At 36.8% G+C, this 21385-nt stretch overlaps 1 long non-coding RNA gene across 1 annotated transcript; it reads left to right on the top strand.

Moving 5' to 3' along the window:
• The first annotated feature begins 6796 nt into the window (after positions 1 to 6796).
• LOC146445510 (uncharacterized) lies at positions 6797 to 19095 on the top strand. The gene is made up of 3 exons (XR_014852415.1): positions 6797 to 6895; positions 11643 to 11699; positions 18882 to 19095. It is a non-coding gene; the product is annotated as an uncharacterized LOC146445510 (long non-coding RNA).
• The last annotated feature ends 2290 nt before the right edge of the window (positions 19096 to 21385 follow it).

Raw genomic sequence — 21385 nt, 5'->3', positions numbered from 1 at the left:
TATGACCCTTACAAAACTTCAGAAATATTCCCTTTCAAAATTAAAAAAAAAAATAAACTCATTTCTAAGGAAGAGATTGATTCCTCCTTTTCCTCAGAAACCTCAAGATCAAATTATGGTAGCCCATTGTGCAGAAACCCCTTCATGTGCACGGCAGAATTGCAGCTAATTGCATTCCAGTGGTGCGATTAACAATTTGGAAGGAAAAGCGTCAGGCATTTGGTCTCAAAATGTGAGCTGGAGTTCACCAGCCAGAGAAATTGTCTTGTATATTTAGACATGCATTTTACATTGTTTCAGCCTCCAGTTAATTAGCACTGCTTGTAGAGCCTTTCTTACTACCTGTTACATGTGATCCTTTTCAGAAAACAAACCAGATGGTTTCTGCCTCAAGCTCTGACAGACTTTGCAGGATAAAACAGGGCCTGTCATGTATTAAGGGATGCCTCAAAACCTAGTAAATTTTGCACCATTTACTAGAGCTGCAGAGGTGAGAATGGTTCCCAAAACTGTTGAGGGGAGAGTGGTTGAACCTTGTGTTCATTACAGCCATCAGCCTCTTATCCCTTGGTTTTTGCCTGGAAGGTGTTATATGAGTTTTTAAGGTCATACAGGGAAGAACAAAGTTTGTAACTTAACCCTAAAACAATAACCTGTGATGCTGAAACCATGTATTTCTTTGGTTCCCATACCATTTAGCAGAGCTGATGGGAACAGTGGCTCAGGTAGGACCAAGCAAATGCCTGTTCCACCCACTGATGTCACCCAAGCAACAAGAACCAAAGTACAAAAAAAAAAGGCATCAGCTGACATACAGACTAATCTGCCTCATATAAACAACAGCTTTCCCTTTCCTTTTCCTTTTTTTCCTTTTCCTTTTCCTTTTCCTTCCCCTTCATCATGAGACATTTTTGTGTGGTGTCCTGAAGCTCTTCCACTCTTCCAGTTTACACTCATGATGCCTTTGTACAGCACAAAGAAGAAAAACATCTTTTCCCAGAGGCACAGCATGATTCCTCTCATGATCTAAAGGAATGGAAATTTGAACCTCCAATACCATACTCTGAACCCTACTCTGGTATCCCTGGAATTATAGTTCATGAACTCTAGGAATAGATGTGTAGGTGAATCAGATAGCAATGAATATGGCAGCAATGTGTAGCACCAGTAAAAAAGTAAATTAATTTTGTATAATTTTAAAAGATTTTTCAATTTTCAAAGATTAAAAATTAAAGATAAAGATTTGACTGAAGATTTCACAAGTCCATCTAGCACCTACTCACTTCTAGATTTAAAGAATAATGAAATTATAAACAAGAAACACAAAATGGAATCATTTATAGGAGTACATTGTGCATCATGTCTAGGTCAATGATTGTGAATCTGATTTTGTCAGAATTACTTCAGGCATTCTCAAGTAGAAGTAGTGAAATAAACCCCAAAAATGCATGGGACTACTCTTGAAGGGAGTCAGCATGTATTGAATGAAATTCACCTTTCTAAACGTGACTACTTTTCTGTGTAACATGCCTGCTGCAGTTAAACCATGTTCAGAACATGTGATGATCATTTAAGTCATTAATGTTTGCGATTTGTTCTGTTCAAAGCACTAAGTCAGGAAATATTTGCATTTTACTGTGACAGTGGCTCAGCTCAGGAGGGGTCAGGTGTACCTTGGGTTGCCTCCCTAAGCAAACACCCAGACAAACTTTTTAATCTCAAATTTCAATTACAGCTCAGCCCTTCCCCTCCCCCTACATCTCCTTTAATGAGAAAAGAGGAATCAATGCACATTAATGCTTTTCCAGGCCAAGTAATTTATTTCCGTATGTGGCTTGCTTACACTGCCTTGGTCATTGGAGGAATGAAATTATTGTTCCTTCCAGACTACTTCAGCTTCTGTGTAGGGACTTGCAGCCTTGTTGAGTTCTAAAACAGGAACAGATCTCTCTCTCTCTCTAATTGCCTCAATATCAGGAAAAAAGAAATTGCTGGGTAATTTATGGTGGATACTATTATTATAATGTCTCAGAATTTCTTGCGTAATGTAATGTTCTGCAATCTTTCAGATAGAAGTCCCACATTTTTGCTCTCACTTGCACAAATTTTACATCAGTGTGACTTCTCTGAAGCCAAGTGTATCCCATCAAGAGGGAAAAGAATTGAGAAATCAGGTTATTAGTCCTCCCTGCCCCATTCTGGAGATACAACTATTTCTGTGCGAGAAGTGCTGTTACCCTACTGACCCTGTCTTCAAAAAAATATCTCCAACCAGCACGAGAAAAAAGCCCTAATCACACCTTTTTATATGCAAAAACTCAAAGTTAATTGGCACTACTTAAATGTTAATATTGTTAATAATAAGCTTTTTCTTTTTTCCTTTTTTTTCTCTGCCCCAGGGAAAAAGGAAGTGAAATGGGAAAATCTACTGTAAGAGAACGTTGCTAATAGTCAGGGAGAATCATGAACCCAGAGTAGTGAGGCAGAAATTCCAACAATCGTTTTTTTTTAAAATCATAAATATTTTCACTTCTGTTTTCTCTACAGAGTGTGTTCAGAATTTTAATACATGTAGTAAAGAATATCTGATAGGCAACTTAGATAAGCTGGGGTTGATGCTGGACCTCTTGGATTTTTTGTGGGTTTTTTTCCCACTTCTGGCCTTTGCTGTCACATAAACATCCTGATACTTTAATTGCACAAGCATGTTTTTCTGCATCAAAAGTTGAAGAGACTGTTAAAGTCCTCACAGTCACAGTTTCTGAGTGTATTTTTGTAAACTGAAGCAACTTCATTCTCACTTTAAGGACATTACCAGAAATACTGCTAAAGCATTCTACTCCAACCTGGCAGAAAAATCACTCAAAACAATAACAATGACTTCTTAAAGGTTTTCCTAGGAGTCCTGAGCTGATGTGATTTTGCACTTCAGCATCCACTATCATATTCCCCTGCATCATAACCCTAGCTCAGCGTACACCAATTGGAAGGAGGACATGCCAAAAAAGAAGTGGTTTTGTGTCTGAAGAGCAGAACCAACCCTGAGTTCACCACCCCTGAGCTCTCACAACAACCCTCAGCTATCACTCAGGCTGTTACTTGCTGCCAGTTGCGTTACAGCTGCATTGTCAGCCTGGCCACATCTCAAAATCATCTCTGCTGACTTCTTGGGGTGTAGTAAAATACCAAAGGAAGATAATGCTGGGCTTGGATCCTCCATTTCCCACCTCTACAGGCACTTTGCAGTTTCCAGCTGTGAAGTGGCTGTTATGTACCCCAGTCTGGCTCCTGTCCAGACTCTTTTGTTTGCTCACTTCTCCACTTCATTCCTTGCAGCCATCAGAGCTGGCTGCTAGCATGGCAGGCAGCCAAGGAATTTGTAGTAGGACTCTGGTATATTTGCTCCCACTTATTGATGCTCTCAACAAGGTTTTTGTAGCACGATCCCCTTCTTACCGTGGCTCTCTTCAAGAGAAATACTCATAATTTTGCATTTCCTTAGCTGTAACTTACAAACAAGTCAATAATAGCTTCTTCATTGCTTGCAGTCAATCTATTAGCAAGGAAACACCTGAGAAAATGGATGTGTGACCTTTGCCTGCATTTCTAAAATGCTGTGGATGTGAGGCTTGTTTGTCACGGAGTGTATGAGGGGTTATATATTAAAAGAAAGACATAATGGCCCAAAAATATTTTTCAAGCATTGTACTTAAAAAGTTATAAATCGTATGATGAGTAGTTTTATTGTGAATCTCTGCCTTTCATCTGCTTTTACCTGCCAGTAGGAAACTCTTCCTCTTTAGGATTTATCTTTAAAAAAACCTTTCTGAACAATTTTATATGCAGTTAATGTTCTAAAATCTGCCTGAAAGAGAAATATCATGTCCAATTCTGCCCAGTTGTTTCTGCATAAAACACTAATGCCTCAGGCCTGGAATGGACCTCACTCTGTAAAGCCAATCAATTTGCTGATGACTTATGGTAGGAAAATAACAGCTTCAATTAATCCAAACAATGTGTCTGGGGAAAATGGTTCCAGCAAATCTCTGAATTTTAAAGTTTTGGGTTTTTGGTTTTTTAATAAATATGAGAAATTACTCTATGATTAACTGCCTTTATGAGGGGATAACACTTGGCTACAAACACCTTTTTCTTTTAAAACCCTAGTCCATTATTTAAAAAAAAAAGGAAAAAAAATGTTCCTGATTTGAGTATTGAACAAACAGAGCCATTTGAAAATTAGGTTGTTATTCAGGTATTTGTGGGATGGAGAAGATCACTATCTGTTCTATGGTATAATCCTGGATCCAAGCCAAAGCTTTCTGTTCATGGTAAATTTTGCAACATTAATATCCATTTTCCTGTTGTTTGAAAGGCTAGATGTAAGAAAATTTGTTCGCAAAGCATGGGGCAAAATACTTAATTTTCTAATAAGTGGTCAGTACTTCTCATTAGAAAATTAAGAAATTTTAGAAATTTCTGAAATATTGTAAAGCAAATAATATATTTAGAGTTGAAAGATTAATAAAGTTGCTAGGAGAGATATTTTTAGTGAGGATAAGGGAGGCTCAGATGTTAGCACAGCTGTTGACTTTGCACATCTAATATGTTTGGAGTGCATATGTAGGAGGACAACACTGTGACCACAGGGCTTTGAAAGGCCTGTGAAGATTAGTAAAATAGCTTACTTCTAAACTAAAAGAGTCCAATTAAAGAAACAATAAGTTTGGAAACTAAATTTGGACATTGTTTTAAATCATGGTAATTTGTTACTAGCATGTCCTGCAAATGCTATGTCTGCATGCATTTCAATGGCCATAGACATTCTGTTAATGAGAAACTGAATAGTTTAAAATTTGCTGGTTTATGAGAGCACAGATTGTTCTGTGAACTGTTTGTGAATGAAAAAATACTAGATCAGAATCACTGTTAGACTAGAACTGTGTAAACAGTTGGGATGAATAATTCATGTAACCAATTTATTTTATTTTACCCTTAATGAGTTATCTATGAGCAGATGAAAACTATAGTGATTTCGAACACTTTGCAAAATCATTTAATAAGGAATTTTGCTGAAAAGATCTTGGTTTCCAGGTGATTTATTAAGAGCATGGGTAGTTTACTAAGAGCATTAATTATATGTATTTTTAAAAAATGTTAGTTTCCATTGCAAGCAAAGTTTCCACTTGTGGCCATTTTTTTCCTCTTCAAAACAGAATATTGGGCTTCAAGTGAAGCCTTTGAATGTTTTAAGCTCAAAATTAACTTCCAGCACATGTTCTCCAGTATTTACTTACGCTGAAGTGTTTTTATTGGCAAACTTGTTTTGGGGGGACACCTGTAGAGAGTAAATTAATATTTCCCTGAGTCAGACGAAGCCATCTGTTGGTCTCTTATAGGATTAGAAACCTTGAATTCAAATGTTTCTAGGGAGGAACTCCAGGTATTGCAGGTGTTTGCAGCTTCCCAGCTGAAATGCCATTACTACACTAAATACAAGTGTAGCAACCATGTCCAGGTATTGGAACTGGAGGGTATTTTGCTTGTATTATGGTCAATCCTAAGAAAATAGTGTTACAACAGAGTTTTCCCCATTGGCAATGCACTGATCCAAGATTTGGGGTATTCATTCTCCTTGGCACCCTGAACTTCCCTGAAATACTCCTTTTTGGTTAATTTCAATTACTTTTTTTATGAAACATGAGGTTCTCACCTGACAGTGCTCTTCAGTTAAAGATCATAAAAGACAGATCTTGGAGGGACCTTGTTTTATTGTTTTTTTAAATTGTTTTATTGTTTTTTTAATGCTGTTTCAGAACACTGCCTGAAAGAAGAAATTTACTTGAAATATTTTTCTTTTATCAACCCTTTCTTCAAAGACGTGAAGTACTTGACAGAGAGTAGTGTTGAGGGAGACAATTTGGTTAAGGAAAATGACATAAATGAGGTATTCCTGCTGTTGCCACTTTGTCAGCACTCTGAGTTGCCAAGTATGGATGCAGTGCTTTCTCTGTAATATCATGTTGTGCTCCACAGCCCTGTTGTGAGGAACTTAAATAAACTGTTTCTAAAGAGCGTTTTTTATAGAAATTTAAATAATAGCTTATCATCACCCCATCTTCCATTTGCTAGTAAATCTTGATGAACCTTTTGCCAGAAGCAATATCACTAACTACCCTGTCCAAATAAAGACAGTACAAGGTCAATGACTGACTCTTTGTTGGTGTTGTCCACATCATTTGCCCTGCAATCCACAGGCAGAAAGACATTTTTAATTCTGCAAGTGGCATCCAAGCTGGCATTTTGGAGAATGATACCAGCTTCCTGTATAGTCAAACATGAATAGGTGTGTGTTTGTGTGTACAGACAGCGTAGAGTCAATGTCTTCATTTTTTTGCCTGGGAAAGTTGTATTTTCTGCTGACTGAAGAGCTTCTAGACTGAGCTTAATAGTTTGTCTTCATTATATCCTTTAATTTCTTAAGTCAGAGATGCAGATATGGCCATAGCTCTGCCTGTCATAACTGGCATTGCTATCAGACTTTTATTAATAGTAAACACCTCTCTCTTTTCTCTACCTCTCTGTCTCACCTCCCTAACAATGTGCACTGCATCCTGGGTGGCTATGTGTGTTCAATAATGTATTCAGTCTATTCACTGTGTCTTATTAAATTTTAAAGCCACTCTGTTGTAAGGTATTTTATGTATGTGTAGTTTTGGTCTGCTGTCAGTCCACAAGTAGAAGAAAACAATCAAATCTTATACTGCAATTCCTGTTCATGCTGTATAATAGCACTGGTGAGCAGCAAGCCAAATGGATGCATTTGTTTCAGACAGAAGATGAATGAAAGACCTACTTAGATGGAGCAAACCAAGTTTCTTTCAGTAGAATTCAGGTAACTATTTTCCCTCTTTGTTCCTCTCTATAAGGTTTCTAAGATTAAAAACAAACAAGCTTCCTTCCAAAAAAATAGAGCTTGACTTATAAAGATTTAAAATCATCAGGAAATATATTCATTCCCTTTGTCATCTGACCATTGTCATACAGTTGCAATAGCAGCAGAAGTTAAGGTAGCTTTATTCAGATTACCTCAAGCAGTGGTGACTGCTGAATCACAGCACAAAGGAGTTTGGTTACTAAACTCACCTCACCCAAGGAATCAAAAATTATGTGAAGGAATTAATATTTTAACAGTTTCATAGTACAAACAATTAGTCGGATAAAGATGATGCAATATTTGATGTGATAGCCCAAATTAATACAGAAAGGCATTGATGATGTTAATGATAATTTAAAATTGCTGAACAGCAAAACAATACTCACCCTTCTCTTTAGTGTGATATTCATCTTTCCAATGTCCCAATGGGTCCTAAGGTTGAACAGCATCTGTATTTTCCTTGTTTGATCTTTATCCATAACTATTCCAAGAGAGATAGCTTCTTTGGTATCTCTGCCTAAGATTGCAAGTACTGTGTGGCTCAATATCATGTCAAATCTTCTTCCAGGACATATTAGTTATTGGATATTTCTGTGTCTTCTCAGCCTTCCTCTAGGTCCAGCTCCTCCTTCTGTATTAAAATCCTCTGTGTTCTGGCTTTGGGGGCTCTTAGAAGTTTAGTATATTTATGCAGAATATTCTGTATTCTGTGTCATATGTGAAGTAGAAAGGAAATTTTTGTTGAAGGGTGAGAAACTTTTAGAAAATATTTTCCATCTGGAGTCATCTTAGCAAATGAAAACCAAGTTTTCCTTGGAATAGCAAGTAAAAAGGCAAAGATCTTACATCTTAAATCTTACATGATTTTTGTTGGGTTTGCATGGCACAGACCAGACATGACACACGGATTGGCTCCCTGTCCATCCTTCTCTCAGCAGGCTTGGCCCACATGGGTTAATTCTCAGCCTTTCTCAGAGTGTTGATATCAGGACTCAGACACAAGCTTTTACTCTCTTTCTTTGTTCCAGAAATGAAGATGTTTAGCTTCAAAACCATGAGTGCAGGGAACATTCATCTGCCTTCCATGAGGTCTCAACTGCTTTATGGAAGGGCATAATTTAAACTACCAATGTATTAATTAGCTAATTTAATTTTTTATAATTGCAGTCCTGTGACTAAAAGATCAAGGAACTTGGCTGCAATCAATTTAATGCATTCTTAAATAGAGAGCTATTTTCAATTCCTGTTCTTCCACTATATGGATCACAGCCAATGTGCTACACAAAATCCATTCTTTTAAGGACTGCTAATGACACAAACTAAGTGATCCTGAAAGACAAAATCGTTGGTGAGGTTTTCATTGATTTCGGCAAAACATTCAATCTGAAATCTCATTTGCCTTTTATTCAATTGTGGTAAATATCTCATTCTGGATTTTTCAGATCAAGCTGAAAAATGCAAAACAACTTCTCTGTTGAAACACAATGAACACAAAGAACGGTGTGAGGGGGAAAATATAATCTTGCCTTTGGAATCTCTATTTCTTTATAAATTGATCAAATGTTTTTGTCTACTCTATAAAAAATAGTTTCAGATTTAATCTTGGTAAAATTCCTACAATGAAATTAGGAGTTAATCAGTTTCTAGCCGCACCTTTAAAATAGCTTAAAGTAATAATACTATTATTTTTTTCCATAGGGAAAGACCTATTGTTATTCAGAGGGCTCTCTGAAGATCATGGAGTTTTTATTTATCAGATACAAGTCCAGTGACTGACACCTCGGAGTTAAGTAGCATTTCCTGGAGAGTGGAAAAATCCCTAAAAAGGAGATGAATTCCGATGGTATTTGATGGATAAGAAGGGATGATGGACAGAGAAGTACCAGCAAGCAATCTTGAAATATTTATGCTTGCATATTTTGATCATGCTTTGGTGCATTTCTGTTTATAGTTACGGAAATTTCTCAGCCACAAAATGCAGGAGCCATATAATTATGACTTTACTTTGTATTAGCTAATTTTTCTGGGTTTGCTCAGTGTGCTAATAATTTGGGAGCGCAAATACCATGGAATGAAATAAAACAGGCTGGTTAAAGATCATCTTTATTTTTTTCTTTTGAGGTAAAAGCTTTTTTTCAGTGCCATGTGCATTTCTTATAAAATCAGAAAAAACTGAGGAAGAGAGGCTGTTACAAAAGTATTGCAGTCAGCAGGACAGTAAATGAATTTGGAACAGATAGAAGAGCTATGGAATGGATGTGGAATTCAGTGGATGAGGCAATGGAAGTGGGGATGGAGCTTCCTTCATCTCCTCAAGGAAGTGGGAAGCAGCTGGCCAGCTGAGCAGTGGCCAATTAGGACTTCATTATGCACAGCTCAATGAAAATCCTTGTCTAAAGTGCATATTTTCATCCTTGTTCTCCTTTCTCCATTCTTTTTCTCCCCTTGATTTTGTATTCTCATGTAAGCAACTTGGATTTCCTATAAAAGTGGAAAGTTTAGCCTACTGATCACCAAATTTTTTTGGTTTTTTTTTCTATCTTTGGCACCTAAAATTGGAAGCTAACCCATGTTGATGCTAGCTCCTGGAAGAATAGTTACAGAGAGTTAGCACACCTTAGTGTACATTTACTTTCAATTTGAAAAAACAAGTTACCATATCCTTTTCACAGACCTGGGACTGAAGATAGGCGGACTGAAACTCATATTAAATAAAGGCTTGTGGTTTTCTTATTTTGCATATAAATGTGTATATCCATACAGAACCTGCAAGATTCTTTCAAGTGTAACACCATGAAAACTCCTCAAGTTCTTGAGCTGCTTTTTTAAGCAACTTGATAGAGTTTAAGCAGTCCAGTGCCAGATCTGCATATTTCTCAGACTTCACAAATATGCTTAAAGCTCAAAAGATGCTGTCAAATAGCTTCTGAAAAATCAGTTTATGCAGCTAACATGATGTCAGCATTAACAGAGTTGCTGTTTGCCTTTACTCTGATTAAATACCTACCTAGAAATTAGAGCTGGATGTCAGAGGACAAGATTTGCCTCTTCTTGAGGGAATTCAAGCTTAATCTCCCTCGTGTATGGAGAGTTTCCAAACCAAGTTAATCCCCATCCTGGAAGAAAGTTGTCCTTCAATACCAGACTCCATGCCATCCCTCTTCCTACCAGTATTTCAGCTTTAGTTTTTTACAAAAGTGTTCATAGGGGACAACTGTCCAGTTTCACAATCACCTGAGATAGGAGGAGCCATTAGGGTTTTTGTTCTACTTGTGCATTTCAAATGAAATTGCAAAAGGATAAAATAAATGTCTGTTTTACCAGAATTCAGGCTCAAGTGTAGGCTTTGAACTGTTTGAAGTGGAAGAGGAAGCTTTGGGTTTTAGGTGATTATTGGATTTAGGGTTGTTTTGGTTTGGTTTTTGTTTTTGTTTTCCCCAAAACTTCAGAGAAACCTTGTTTTTTGATCACACTTTCACAGAATTTTACGTCATATTATTTCTAAGACAGTATCACTGGGAATAAAGTGTAATGACATAGAAAACGACTGTCTGAATGCTATGGGTGAATCTCATACAATGCCAGGCTTACAAGGGGCTAAAAAACAGATAACCTATAGCTGCTCAGATGCTCAGAATTGACTAATTATCTTTAATGGGAGAGCAAGGGTCAAAATCTTCTTCTGACAACCCTTATAAGTACATGAGGAATAACTCTGAAAACCAGCACACTTTAAGACCCTGAGCTGCCAGAAGCTTTTTAGCAGGTGAGAAAGAAAGGTGACTTGTCTAGGACTGCTCAGGAAAAAAAGAGAAATAACTCTTCCTTATATTCATAGTAGAATGTTCAGTTAGTGAAGTATATTTTGAAATAATTTGACTAGTTTTATGGATCGAGAAATTGATGTCAATATTTGTGAGGGGGATGAAACAGGACATTCAAATACAATTTCTTGAGCAATTGCTCTTCTTATTTTTCCTACATCATCTTCAAATAGGAAACAAATACTAATATTAAGGTCAACCTGAGGCTGGCCTTAAGTTAAGCATGAGCCACAAGCTCAGGACTTCCTCATCATGTATTGACAGTCATGGTAGTGGGGAGGGAGGTTCTTGTTTGCAAGGCAGGACCTTCCTCAGAATTGCACCTTTGACAACTGTTTTTTGCTTCTTCAGTCTTGTCTCTATTTATGAACAGTAAAGAGTACAAGTGAGAAAAGGTGCTGAGGAGCTGGATACAAACATGGTGGTCTGGGATTGTAGACAGTGGATTTCTGTGCTGAAAGCCTGTGAGGAAATCCCCACCATCCTGCAGGAGGGGCTGTAGGGCATTAGAAACATTTTGGTCAAAATCCACAGCTGGAAGTTTAATTTATTGAATTTGCAGCCTCTAAATGGTGACCTGGCTTAGAGAGTTAAAGTACAAAAACTTAATATGTCAGGGTCTCAGAGCAGTTATAATATGATATGAGCTGTGCAGCTGCACTTCCATCTAGATGTTGAACAATATTCTATTTTTCTGCTTTCATTACCCACCTCTTGGTTCAGCTTGTTGCAATTGCTTTTTGTCTGAACCTCTTCCCTTCAAAAATCAGCAGATAAACATATCCTGTGGCTACTATTAAGATTTACTTACTTCTTGTTTCTTGTGAACTACTTGCTGTCAAGCATTTGTGACATGCTTTTAAATTTATTTTTTTTTTCAGTCCCTTCACTTTTGTAAAGAAAACTCAACCTTGCCATAGATGTGTGATGGAAATGAGGTAAGCAGACATTGCATGCACACACAAGCATAAGAAGACAAAGAATATGTTTAGAATTGTGGGCTTTATTTCAATAAAATAGAGATTTCTAAGGCCTGAGTGATGTTCTTCTCTATAAATCTTGCGTTCAACTTTCCTTTGATATTTTGAACATAGTTTGGTTTTATTTAGGGCTCTGACAACATTTCAGAATTTTGTATGCATTGGTTTTTGCACTGCATATTGTTCATAATTTAGGTCTGAATATTCACTGCTGGGTAAAAGGCATACATCAGACAGGAGGTAATAAAAGGTAAAATTTAACCTGTTGGTCAGTAAAACCACCCCAAAAGTTTTTGCAAAAAATTGGGAAATGATGGATTCATAAAATTGTCTGGTTCTTTCACGTGGTTAAGGACACAGTATATGTAGATATTCTACCTTTCTGAAAAATATTTTGAAGTACTATAATACTTTGCAGTGGAGAATCTTAATTTTATTTTTAAATACTTATATTTAAGTGAAAAATGTGTGTCAAATTTGATCTTAATTTTTCATTTTTCTAAACACTATTTATATACAGAGCTGTAAATGATAATAATATCAGATTTCTCATACAGAGGAAAGTAATTTTGAAATAATTATCACACAAATGTAGAATTATGCTGATATTAAACAATCAAAACTTTCCTTTGACCAAAAGAAGAAATTCAGCTTTGATTACACAATGCTGTTTTAATTAAAAAAAAAAAAAATGCATAATCTCTTTTAGTATTAACTTTCATGATTTGTTATTTCATCTGGAAGGCTTTTGTATGGAAATTAGACTTCCCTTTCTAGTTGAACAATTGCTAATAGAAGTGTTCTGCAATCACTCACTAAAGTTTTAACTGAAGCCACGTTAATTATTTTTGCACCACGAATGTCATTTTCCCCTCCAAGCATCCCAGCAAATAGGGTTACTGGGATGGATATTTACAAATGAAACAAGTATCAAATGTTTGAAAATTTTGTTTTAAGTTTTCCTTCAGCAGCAGTCACTCAAGACGATGATTAATCAGGGAGCACATGTACATCAAAGTTAAACCTCAAATGCACAGATCCAATTTCACATATCAATTAATTCTGGTGACCTTCTTGTATCCAAACTGCTTTATAATTCCTCGTATGCCACCTGGCATCTCTGACATTCCACCCACTGCTGTCATCATGTTATCAGCTTGAGGATAGTGAATGGAAATGAAAGGTAAGAGTTTACTAGATGCTAGGCTGAGAGGTTGGAGTGCAAGAGGAACTGTGCTCAAACAGCCTGAAATGACAAATATTTCTACAAATGAGTACATTTCTCACTCCCAATGGGTCCAACCCATCAGAATAAGGTCCATAGATGGATGTGCTTCCACCTGGGGGTTAATGTTGGGCTCTGAAATGTCCTCTATCTTAGATAATTTTTTTTTGTGGACTAGATGAAGTTATTTTTCTGAGCTCTCTTCAGTGCAGCAGTATCTGTTTGAGTGTGCTGGGTTGATTCCAGCGTGCTGCTTCCTATCAGCACTCAACTAAAAAGTTCCATCAAAGCTCTTCTTTTAAAAATAAATAACCTAGGAAATGTTATTACTTAAGAGGGAGACAAGAAAACAAAGTGTATGCTGTTTTATGTTTGCTGTGAAATATTGCTGTCCTTCAATGCTCCAGTCACTCAAAAAATTAAAACATTCATTATGATCTGTTCCATTGAAAATGAACTTCAGATTGCTCTATTGGAAGGGGAGTTATAATTCATATTCTTTATGTGTAAATTTTTAATATTTGCTATGTAAGTACTGTGTTCTGTGAATTATGGCAGGATAAGGACAGGGAAAAAGATGGTTCACATGGGATGGTTCACATGGGTTAGATTTCTATTTTGAAGAGCTGTGATGATCCACCAGACCAAATTTTTTGTAAGCTATTTTGTATATAATGATATAAACAAGCTATGTTTCTAAAAAGAAAAGATTCTGCCATTTGGGGAATGACTTTAAATTTGCATATGTTTTGAATTAGGGAAATACACTCTTTGTTTAAAAAGAGTTTCTCCAAGTAAATGAAAGTTTTGTACTTGGGGTTAGCATGCTGTCTTTCTGTCTTTTCTTACCTCTGAGTTGAAATGTTTTGGCTTCTTTTTTATTATTACTTTTTGCCATTTAGAACTGGTTTTTATTTTCAAAAGTCATTGCCTTTATTGTTATTTTTGGTTCAAGTTTTATGCTTTAAAAGCATTTTCAGCTTCATCTAAGGAAAACTTTTTACTGCTTAGCTCTAAATGATGATAAAAGCTACAACATGCAGAGAGGGATGGATTCCCCCAGCTTATCCTTATGAAAGATCATTGTGATTTAAAATTAAATTTAGGAGGTAGAATGAGATTAAATGGAAAGCTCAAGTAGAACATTAAAGAGAACTCCATCTAAATACTGGTATGATTTTAAATTATAATAAAGGACTTCCTGCTTTATTCTACAGGCCCAGTCAAATTTCAGGAGTACTTTAAGAAAATAGTGTAATAATTCAAAAGGAATAGACCCACTGGGCCAAAGAATGAAATTATTCAAAAGGCAGTAACAGAAGATGGGAGAAAAATGAAAGATTTTATAATTCTGATAGAATACTAAAGATTTTTGTGTGGTCTTTGTTAAATAAGGTAATTGATCTCTATTCCAATATCAAAGTTACATCCAAATTTTTCTAGGTAGTCTGCTGAGGCTCTATCACCAGCTCTGACTAGGTCAGCACAGCAGGTTTTGGGTCATCATAGCTATGCTTTAAGCTATCAAACAGCTATTCCCTAAGGTGAAATACAAATGTCCTACCTTGTTCAGTTCTGTATGCTAATCCACAGGGAGAGTTCTTCAGAAATGCTTCTTTTTTATTTGAAATTATACGTTTTTTTTCTATATGCCTTATTTGTACCATCCAAGGAATAAAACTTGGACCATGCAGTGAAAAAAAACCTTAGAAATTGCTGCATCCTCCAGCTTCTGGAACATGATGCTTGGGGGAAAAGTTGGTAAAGAAGCATTTCCCATGGCATTCTGCCCAAACTACTCGGCAGATTAAGTTAACAGTACACACGATGGCCTCTCAAATTTCTTTGATGAAGAAGTAGTTAACTATGGCTCATGTAAACATGAATTATTTGTTTCACCAACCAGGCTTTTGCTCACCTTTCTTGTCCACTGAGAGTTTCTCTGTAGGGCACAAGGGAATTAAGAAACCCTGACGTTTAACCACCTGAACATTTGCTTATCCTCCAGTAAAATGTGCAGCTCTGGGATTAACAGTCACCTAAAAAGCCTAAAATGTCACCTGAAATGTGATTTCCCCTTTTTTTTTTTTTTTTTTTGAGAAAAAAATCTTGCAGTTTTCAAGATTATCACAGACCTCTCCTGCAGTGGTGAGAGAGGAGATACTCTCCTGCCTCAACTTTGCACCACAAGAGTTCCCAAGGCAGCTCAGTCAAACATGAAGCGAGAGGTCGTGTCTTTTGATTTCAGAGAAAAGTCTCAGTAGCTGTGATCCAAGAGGAAGCGTTGTATAATCATGCCATATTGCACAGATGGGTTCTGTTGGAAAGGTAGCAAAGCATCTCTCATTCTTCTTTCCCACTTCCCAAAATCTGGATTTGACCGATGTTTCTTGTTTATCCAAGCTGTGCTTTTAAAGGGCCAACACAAGGGTTGGAAAACAGGGCTCGTTTGCTTTCTCCTCCTGAACGGAGCTGAATCTGCATCTCCCAAAGTGACTCTGAGGTGACCTGGGTCAGGGATGCTCTTGTTTCTTTCTGCTGTAGCCATTTCACTTTTTGTGGTGCACTTAACCTTTCGGTGACCCCTTGACTTAGAAAGGGCAAGTTTACAAGTGGGTGAAGGATTTTGAAGACAGAAAATGCTGTTAGCTTGTGCCTGGCACTTAACGTGAGAAATGGGTATTAGTACAAGAAATTATTGTGAATTTTTATTTTCTTCTGAAAAGGCTCTTTGCCTTAATTCTCAGTAGTTAAAGACTGGTAGATCTATCCTAATCGATAGAGATGCCATAGCCAGGGTAGGAAAGGCAGCTGAATAAATTATGTAATCTGAGCAAACTGGAGCTTTATTGGACTAAGCAGTAGATTTCACATAGTATCTAAACTGTAGATTAAAAGAAACAAACAAAGAAAAATGTTTCTTAATGTGACAGAACAATCAGGTCCTGAAATAGTCTATCATATGTTTCACCTATAAATTTAGAAGTGCATGACTTTCCTCCTGTGGATTAACTACTTTTCTGAAGCTGAGTTATCAGCAAGGCAATATCTTCAAAGGTTGCAGTTGTTACTACTGTGAAATGGGGTCTTCTTTCTTTTGTTGAATATGACCCTTAGATATGTTATTTTGCTGTGTTTATGCAAGTCAACTATGTGTAGACCTTGAAATCAAATACTCACTCTGGTGAGATGCATCTCTAAGGGTACAGATGCCTTCTCTTGATTGAGCTCTTCCTCAGACCCGTTGAAACTGCTGAAGAATCATTTGGAGCTTGAACATCACACCTTTTCTCATGCAAATGCTGTAATTCTCAATTCTACAGCACAGTTATGAGGCTGAACTCTGGGGAAACCTTCTTCTGAAGCCAAGTGAAAGGGTTGCCACCAGCCCAGGAATTTTGCATGAATGAGCACTTAATGATTGAATCCAGTGGGATTATTCCTATGAACAAGAACTACAGAATCTGAACCCTGAGCATTTTCTAGTGAGGGCTTCATCTTTTGTATTCTGTGAAGTGTTGTTCATATCTATTGTCCTGTGGGGAAACAATATTTTCCTGGAATAGCCTGACCCTCTTTTGAACTGTCTATATGTTTTGGATATATGAAGTGTTTTGCAACTTGTCTATTGTTCTGCTTCCCCAGTTCTTCCCAGCTGGGGACAAATTACCATTTTTAATCAGAAAATTCATTTGTTTATTTTTGATTCCTGCTGGTAGTTGTGTCAAGTGATCATGAGCACTGCCTTAATTGTGCAGGAGAGTGATTTTTTTTACGACAGTATTAAATTAAAGAGCTGTTACATTCCCAGTCTAGTATGCCAACTGGAAAATTGTTTTGGTTTGTTTAGGGGTTTTTTGGGTTTGAGGTTGTTGTTTTTTAGCTTCTCAGGTGTCATAGCTCCCCTGTCTTGTTTTTCAGAGGCAATGTGAAACAGAGCAGACACAGTAATATTTAATGTGCCCACAGTATGAGTAATTCACTTTATTCATTGAATTCCTGCTGATCACTGCTCTTATGTGGTCTTACCAACCTCAATTCTTCATTCTGCCACAGAAAGATGCTTTGATATAACTCTAAACACCTATGCAAATGAAACCATAATTGCCCTTTCTATATTATCCATTTACATGTCTTGTCAAACTTTCCTATTTTACTTTCTTCACAGTCTCTGCAATGCCTTTACCTTGCTTGCTTACATTTGCCTCTACACACTCAGATGGAACATTTTTACAATGTGTATTTCGTACCCCTCAATGACAGTCAGTGTTTTCATGACTTATGTATTCACTTTCCTGATGAGGTATTCCACAATCATAACAAATTAAATGAGTGACATTCAGTGTGCAGATACTTGTTTGCTCTTTGACTAGATACAGAGAAACAGCTTGTGCTAGAAAAACAAAATATGTAATTCTGAATTACTGCAATATTGCCAAGCTAAAGGTGCCACAGTTTATTGAATTTTCTGAATGCTGTAGTAAAGGTTGCCTATGAGCTTCTATTATCATTTCTAATTGAAGTTTGGTGGAGAAGTTCTTTTAAAAAGTTGATTTGATCTAATATTGTGCAATTTATACTCCATCTCAATTAATAATGTATGCCTTTTATTTTCAGGAAAAGTTAAGTGAAAGAACTCTTATATGTTTTTAAGGAACTGGAGGATTTGGGGGTTTGGGTTTTGGATTTTTTTTTTTTAATCTAAGTCCACAAAACAACATTATATAACATTTTCCTTCAACCTAATCAGTATACTTGGTGGTTCCAAGAAAGGAATTTCCAGTTTTTGAGCACACTTAGTCTTTCTGAGTGGTCAGAGGGAGGCTTATAGCCAATTTCCTTTTCCTTATTTTATTTTCCTCTATATTACTTTTTTTGCAATAAGAAAGCCTCCTCATGTCTCCCTGCTGATTGCTCCCCACCTTTTGCTGGCCATGCCTCTAATTGGAATTCTTACCCACTTTGCACAGCTGTAAAAATGAGGAATGGTGCAATCTCCACTGTTTTCCTGCTATATAGATTTTAATTATAGAGGTTTAATTTTTGGAAGCTATATTTTGTGCCAGCAATCCTGGCTTTTGAGCCCACAAAGATAAGATTTTTTGGATGAGGAAGGTGATGATATTCCTGCTACAGTGCTCCTGCAGATTACCAAAGGTGCAACACATGCAGGGCAAGAAATACAGATTCCTGTCACATGTGGCTGTTTGCCCTTAAGATTGTTCTAGAAAACAAATCTCCTGCTCTTGGAGAGAACAGAGTCAAGAGCCTGTTCACTGTGGAGCAGGATTAAGGCAAAGTTTTACACTTCACATCATATGGCAGTAAAATTACTTTCAAACGGTGCAGAGGAGATTCATTAGGTTTATGTGAAGTAAATTAGATTAGGCAGACAAAAGACATCCAAGATCCAAAGAAAGACAAAGGAAAAGGATCAATACAAATCCACATAGAAGTGATCTACTAGGAAAATAAATCAAGGAGGTATGAGAGAGAAGTACCATAGAGGGAGGTAAAGGTGATACCAGTGCTAAACTGGATCCTTTCCTGTTCAGATTTCTAATTTGCCTTTTGATTCAGAATAATAATCAACTTCCTGTTAAGCAACAAAAAGATTCTCTTTGTTCTTCACCATTTTATTTGGCTTTTTTATATATATTTTATTTTCTGCAGGTGATCTGTCCTTTATCAGCTTTTTTATTTGGTAATCCTTTTTTTTTTTCAATGAGCATCGGAAAAATGAGAATATTTATGAATATATCTTTGTGAGGAGAGAGGGTAGGGTAATAGCAGTTGATTTATTTTAACAAGGCCAGTGTTCGGCAACATGAATTTTAAAAGGTATCTAAAAATATGATTATTTTGATATTATTTTTTAGTTTTTTTCCTTTTTTCCCCCCTTTTGTTTGCATTAGGTGATGCAATGGTTCCTCTTCAACAACTGAGCTCCATCCTTCATGCATTGCATCTCACTGTCTGTGCCAGAACAAGCTCTTCAGCTGCTTCTGGTTCCTCCCCTACTTGCATTACTTAAACAGCATCTTCAAGACATGCCAGTCTACTCTTGCAGATCATCGTGATTTTTTTTTTTCAAAGCTTTCTGCACATAAAACTGCAATATAATGATGTCTTTCAATACAGAATTGTGGTAGAGAGTACAGAGAAATTATTTTTTTCCTATGTGACTTCAAAAAGTAGCTTGTGTGCATTTTTAAAGTGTTTGTGAATTTGGGGGTCAGGACAACACTCAGGATTCAGAAAGATAGGAACAGCAGTGGTAAAGCCTGTTAACAAAAATGCAATAAAATCATAGCAGAGTAAAAATTTCAGTTTCCAAATCAACTGCTGTAATTTATGTGGAAATTTATGTGGAAATCAGACTTCTTTGGATACAAATTCTATTGTAAAACTCATCACTTCTGAATTTTGCTAGAGCCAGTACATAAATCAGAGGATCACAGCAGATAAAGGGATGCTTTGCTTTGACAAAAAAATTAAGTTGGAACTGCTCTGCCAGCCTGCCTTATGGCCATGTAGTCACACAGTTTTCCACAGGTGAAATTCTTCTTGCAACAAGAATTTATTTTAATATTTGCTGGATTTTTCTTCTTTACCTTACTCCACGTATTAGTTTGGGCTCTATCCAGGAAGGGATTTTCTCACCCAGCTCTCAGGTTTCACATACCTGTTTTAAAGCTGGGCTGCAGCTGAGGCTTTCAGACTGCTGAGCACACATCTGAGCTTACTCCACCATGCATTTTTAATGCCCAGATTCCCCGATGATCAAAACAAAATTTTCCCTTATCTCCTCCCTTTCAAAGGTATTCTCAAGACACATTTAATGCATCATGCAGCGAACAACACAAGTTGCCTTTTTGTCTTTTATATAACCTGAGGAAATGCTTACACAATCCCATAACTTCCTTCTCTGCAATCCTGACCTTGCATGGGGGCATCTTCTTCTCAGGCTGTGTTCCCACTGCCAAGGAATTGTGCATGTTCCTGTTGGAATAAGGATTCCAGTTTTCTTATGCTGGTTATGACTCTGGAAGGAAAACATACCTTGACTTCTATCTCACATGAAGAGAAAGTAGATGTATTTTCTGAAAATTCTGGAAAATATAATTTAAAACCAACACCTCTGAAATTCCTCTCAGAAAACTACTTTTTATTGGTTTTGAGACACTATCTTGTGAAAAGGTCCATCCTCTGAAAATAAAAGGGATCTAAATGACTTTGTGGTTAAAAGAGGCATCCCAGATTAAAAGTGTTGTATCCTAAGCATAATTGTTATGTCTTAAGGGCCTTATTTGATTGATACTTGGCTTTGTGACTTGATTTCTTTATCCAAATATTTATGCTAAATTCCAGGAATAGCAGCAGGAAAACAAAGAATTTCTCTACTTTTGATTTTTTCTCCCATATTTATCATTTACCTATGTGTATGGAAAAAAAGTCAATTGATCGAAGATAGGATTAGCACTTCATTCCAGAAGGAATCTTTTTTTCTAATTTGAAACAGGAGTTTGGAATGCAAGGCAGCTTCCTAGCAATGAATGAAACCTCTGTAGTTCAAAGCAGACAAAATGGATATATGTGGATGATTCAGAGACATTTTTAGTTGACCCTTTTTTTGTCTCTACATAAATGCTAAAGTTCATATTAATTTTTTTTTGTGTGTGATCCTGCCCTTCAGTTTCGTTTTCTCTCCACCCCTGGTTTGTTCAGAGTAGCTGTCTGTGCCCTTTTCCCAGAATGTGGATGTATTTCTGTTTTGCTGCACTGAAGGAATGTGTAGTGATAAATGATGCTCTGAGCTGGAGAGAGTGTGTGTGTTTCACTTCACACAATGCTCTACTTCCAGTACAGCATGGCAGTGATGGTTGTAATTTCCCACTTACCTGGAAGTGTTTTAGAAGTGGTATGTATTTATTTTAAAACAGTTGTCCTTTGTGAGGGGTGTTTACAGCTGCCAACAGACAGAAGTACCATAGTAACTCCTCAATTGGTCAAATGCAACGTTCTTAAGAATTTTGTTCAGTCAGGGTTAGTAAAGTCAGAGGTTACAAGGTGCTCTTTGTAGGTGGCAGACGTGTTCAGGAAAAAGTGTGATCTTAGAAATATGGATTGAATGACAAACTTTTGCCACACCCTCACCAACATTGCCTTTAATATCAGTACTGAAATCACAGTATCTTGTCAGAGCGTGTGTTCACTGCAAGCTGATGTAACCAGGTTCATCTTCAGACAGCATAGCTCATGAACATACAACATAATTGATTTGTGCTGTTTTATTCCTGAGGAAAATATCATGGGTTTCAAATTCAGGGGTTTTTTTTAAATCCTTGAAATAAAAAAAAGAAAAGTTCATTTTTTTTTCATCCTAGAGGTACAGCTCTAATCCCAGCACAGTGAGACC

Source organism: Lichenostomus cassidix, chromosome 1, assembly GCF_008360975.1.
Source record: "Lichenostomus cassidix isolate B80296 chromosome 1, HeHo_3.0, whole genome shotgun sequence".
Taxonomy (NCBI): Eukaryota; Metazoa; Chordata; class Aves; order Passeriformes; family Meliphagidae; genus Lichenostomus; species Lichenostomus cassidix.
Note: the sequence above shows the minus strand (reverse complement) of the source record. Positions and strands in the feature narration are given on the sequence as shown.